Source organism: Arachis duranensis, chromosome 5, assembly GCF_000817695.3.
Source record: "Arachis duranensis cultivar V14167 chromosome 5, aradu.V14167.gnm2.J7QH, whole genome shotgun sequence".
Classification (NCBI taxonomy): Eukaryota; Viridiplantae; Streptophyta; class Magnoliopsida; order Fabales; family Fabaceae; genus Arachis; species Arachis duranensis.
Genome location: NC_029776.3, coordinates 97,423,224 through 97,428,341, shown reverse-complemented (window position 1 = coordinate 97,428,341; position 5,118 = coordinate 97,423,224).

Here is a 5,118-nt window from a genome sequence, read left to right as displayed (position 1 = left end):
AAGGCTACAACAAAGGTACTTTTTATTATTATTTCTTGAAGTCATTATTTTAAATTTTTAGTCATAATAAGAATAATCAAGTTAATTAATAATATAGGAATTGAATGAGAAAGCAAAGTTATTATCCAATTTGTTTTGATGCATTTGAGGATTATTCGGAATGAATAATGGAAGATTCACCACCATTTTTAACTCCTGAAGAAGTTGATGCTTTACGGAATAATCTTGCAAATATATCTATTCAATCAGCTTTAGATGATTTGAGTATGTTTTTATTAGGGATGATTTTGTAATGCTTTAACCAAATGTTTTGCCTTATTATTGATTATGATTTATGAAACATTATTAAAATGCTAGATCAATTGAATCTAAAGATGATCGAGACGATGAAACTAATAATAATTCTATGAAAAATACAAATCAGAATGAAACCAATCAGGATGTAGCTCCAGATTTGTCAGATGAAGTTAAGAAAGATATCCAGACTTTGAAATTACTCTTTGAATATAATCTATGAATTATTATTTTCATTGTGTTAAATTGAGATACTAATATAAAGGTACTAATAAATTTTATATTTATTTTCGTATAACTTATTTTTAAAATTTGAGACTTAATGTTTATTAAAATGTTATTGAAAATATATTTTTTAAATTTTAATTTTTAAATTTTTGACTATTTTATATATTCTATTTATGTGGGATTGGATTAATCGGTTAAACCAGTAATTCATCAGTTGAACTAATAATTTAATAACCTGACTACTTCAATTACCAATTCTGACCATTGTTAATAGGCCAAATTAGATAAAATAGTCTAATCTTCGCTTTTCTTTTCTATAGTATAACCTTGGGCCTCTGATATTTTGGATCATATAAGAACATATTTTTATTTGAATTTGAGATCTTATATATATATTTTATATATTTTCTTCACTAAAATACTTTCTAAAGCGTATATTCGCACGAGTTTAAAGAAAAATGCTTTAAAATAATAATTGATGTTAATTCACAAATTTAATCACAAGCTAAGAGTTTTAGAAACTTTTGTTAAATGTGAACCTTTTAAAACCCTAAAAATTCATTAAAAAGGTAAAAAAAATTGTCGATAAATATAATGAATAATTAAATATTTTGTGATAACGAGAGTTTGTATCAATTTTAATTTAATTTATATTTTTATCTCAAATATATTATTATAAGAATGTTAAAATGTATTAATTATAATAAGTTATTCTAATAAAAAATAAAATTATAAAAATATATAGTAAATATTTCGTGCCTTACATTTCACAAGCTTTTCAATACAGTATATGACTAATTTTATATATATATATATATATGGTGAATTCTATCCAACTCCCTCTAAAATAACATGTAAGTTATCCTTCATGATGTGTCACACTTTAATTGTGTTACGGTAAGTAACCAGAGATTAATAGAGTGGATGGCGTGGGTTGGCCCAAGGGTGTGGAGGAGGAGATTTCCGAATGAATGTGCAACTCAGGGACTCCGTCCGACTTGTTCGTACGAGGAGAGAGAGGGGGTGGTACCTGCAAGGACACTCCGATGCCTAAGTTAGCAAGAGTGTGAGCAAGTCTAGAGAGTATTGGGCTTAGAGATACCTGAGGGGTGTCAGTGTATTTATAGTGGTGAGCCAATAACCACCGTTGGAGTAGTGCCATATCTTTAGGGTGCTAACCGTCCCATTATCTTAGGGAGGTTAAGATATGGCTTGATGAAGCGGTTAGAGAGATTTTAGGGGCGGTCACTCATTTGAATGAGTGTTTATCTGCCAACTAATCTCGTGCCCGACTTCTTTAGAGCAGGTCGTGGACGGCACGGACTTCTTATACGAAGGCCGGTGCTTAGCTAGGCTTAATTCTTCGGATCAGGCCCTTTATTTGGACCTGGGCCCTTATCATTGGGCCAGGGTATGAACAGTGCCCCTACTTGAGCCCAAGATCTCTTTTAGGGCTTGGGTTCAAGTATTTAACTCGGGTTCGTAGCCGACTTTCACGGGTTTTTAAACCGACGTGATCTTCGCGACCTTTTGTTCTGACAGTTACGTCTATTCAAGCGTTGTGTCCGTTAGGGATGCACTTAGGGATTGATGGCTTTGGTAACGGTGCACTCTCATTAATGACTGCTTCGTTTTTACCATTATGCCCCTTAGCATGTTTATAAATACTTTCCCTCTCTTTCTTTTTTCCGTTTCTGCAATCTTTCAAACTTCTTTTTTCTTTGTTCGTGCCGTATTCACTCGTACTACGTTCTCGTGCTCCGGAGACTTTTGCTTCTTCCTACCTTCATTCCCAGAAAGAGGTTAGTTTCTTTCTCCTTCTTCGCACTTTTCGTATGGCTTTACTTTGTAGAGAAATAGGTTTGTAGACTTGTGCCTGGTTCCTTTTTCTCCTCTCTAGAGACCTTTGTTTTTGATTTTTTCCTTTTCTTTTTTCCCTTTGTAGGTTTCCTCATTTTTCTTAGAGAAAGAAAATGGCCTCCGTAGATTGGGTTGACGTTACTGTTCTGGGGGAGGAGCCGTTGGTTGATGCGAGTTTATTACTCATCTTCGCACCCACCACCGGCTCTGTACTTCGGATGAGGATGAGCCTAAATATGAGTTGCTTGTTCCCGGTTCAGAGGACCGAGTTTGTCATGGGAGAGCCAACGAAACGGCTCCCCATTTCTTCTTTATGTATGAGTGCATGATCACCCGTCTGGGCGTCTTTCTGCTTTTTCCGATTTTGAGATGTCTGTTTTGCAGCATTGTCGGGTTGCCCTTACCCAGCTTCATCCCAACTCCTGGGGTTTCTTGAAAATTTACCAATTTGTTAGCCATGCTCTGGATTTTCCGACTTCTCTGAAAATCTTTTTCCATCTTTTCCATATGACCAATCCTTTTAGTGGGCTGAATAATAAACAACAATGGGTTTCCTTCCGAGCTATACAAGGTCGGAGGATTTTTACCCTTTTTGATGAATCTTTTCATGACTTTAAAAATTTCTTTTTCAAAGTGCAAGCTGTAGAGGGTCATCACCCCTTTTTTCTGGATGATAATTCTTCTCCTCGCTTTCCTTTATACTGGCTGGAGGCCTCCCCTTGTGAGAAATATGGTCTGGATGACCTGGATGAAGTAGAGGCTGCCGTCGTGGGGTTCCTCCGAGAAGTGTGGGGGAGGGCCCCATATTTGGACACTAAAAAATTTCTCCAAGGGTCTCCGACCTTTGTCCAATCACAACTAGGTAGTTTTTTCTGGTCTGTTAAATTTCCGACTTGTTAACTGATCATTCCGACTTGTTTGATTCTTTAGCTATTGTTTTCTTTTTCAGAAATGGCAAAGACAAACGCTCAAGAATCTTTTCAGAGGGTCAAGGAGGCTAAAGCTAAGTCTCGCGCTCGGTCTGGTGGTGCCAGGATTATCTCTCCTCCTCCTCCTCCTCGGAACGTTGGGACTCTTTCCAATCCCATGGTGATTTCTTCTTCAGCTCCCTCTCAGCCGCCCTCCGTCGTCTGACCTTCTCCTGATCCCAAGAAGCGCAAGACCTTATAGTCTGGCTCTTCTGGGGAGGTTAAAGCGGATGCTCTTGCATTCGTCCGAAAGAATATCTATCATCATGCCCGTATAGGCATGGATGATATGTCTGTTCGGGGCCACCTTACCACTATGATCGAGGAGAGCCTCAAAGCGGCGGTGGTTTGTGGCAAGCTCTTGGATATCTTCGAAAGGACCCCTCTCAGCTCTTTAGGGACGACCTCGAGGGTCGAGGAGCTGGAAGGAAGGCTTCGTGCATATCAAGAGCATGAGGGAGAGTTGAGGAAGGAAATTGCCAAGCTAAGGGAGGAGAGAGATACCCTCCGGGAGAAAGGGAAGGCTTTGCAGGCCCAATGCAACATGGAGATGGATCTGAGGAAAACAGCACAGGCCAGCTACCAAAGCTTATTCAAGGATCTTGTGTCTGTGAAGACTGGCCTGTTGAATTCTCGGAAGGCATATGAGGAGTTGGAAGATTCTATTGCCGATGGTGCCGAGGAGTCTTGGAGGATCTTCCTGGAGCAGGTCAGGGTTATTGCTCCCGACTTGGATCTTTCTCCTTTACATCCTGACAAAGTTGTCATTGATGGTGCCATCGTAGATCCTCCTGCCCCCGTAATTGTTTCTGAATCAGAGTTGAAGACTCGGGGGCAGAGGATTATTGAGTCTCCTCCTCGCTCTAAAGATGCTCCGAGTACTTCAATGGTCCCTCCGATCTCTTCATCTCCCATGGATGCTTCTGGTGGCGCTCCTCCTGATTCTGGTGGTGGTGACCCGTCTGCTGTGAAAAAATGATCTTTGGCTATTTGGGGGTCCGGCCTGTGGGCCCCCCTTTTTAAACTCTTTATTTATTTATTCTTAGTTGTGCAGTTTGAACAATTTCTTCTGGCCTTCCCAGGCCGTAAACAAAATATTTAAAAAGTACCCCTTTTTTGACGAGGGTTTTTGAGTTAACAAAATGGATACCCTTTTGGGATAAGGGTTTAGATTACCTTATGCGTGCATGCTTTTTGGTTTTTTGATGTTCCCTTGATCTTTTGCAAACCTTCCCTTTTGGCTTGTTTGTTTTTCTGAGCTTCTTGTTTAAGGACCTTTGGGACAGTCTTTAAACCTTTCCTAGGTTTTCCAATCTCTTTTTGTTATCCCCTATACTCAACTTTGTTTTAGCAAGTTCTTATGACTTAGGTTATTTTTGCGATACGTTTCTCTTATACTCGGTTCTTCGCTCCGATTTACGGGTCGGAGTATTTCCGAGTTTTTCTACTCGGGTTCTCATTTCGACTTGTGAGTCGGATTGTTCCCGAGTTTTCACGTTCAACTTTTATAACCTCTTTACACCAACTTGTACCTCGTTGTTTTATCCTGACGACCATCTAGGTCGGTTCATGGGATTTTCACGTTTTGTCGAGCTTAAGTCGGTGCGTTTCGTAGAAAGACTTATAAAAAATAAAAAGGATTTTATAAGAGATATTGTAGATGAAAAAGATCTTTATTATTGGGGAGGTACCTTCTTGCTACTAAGGGTTTTTATAGCCTATCTTCCCTTAGCCTCTACTATGATGCCTCGTTAAAAACCCTTCTTCA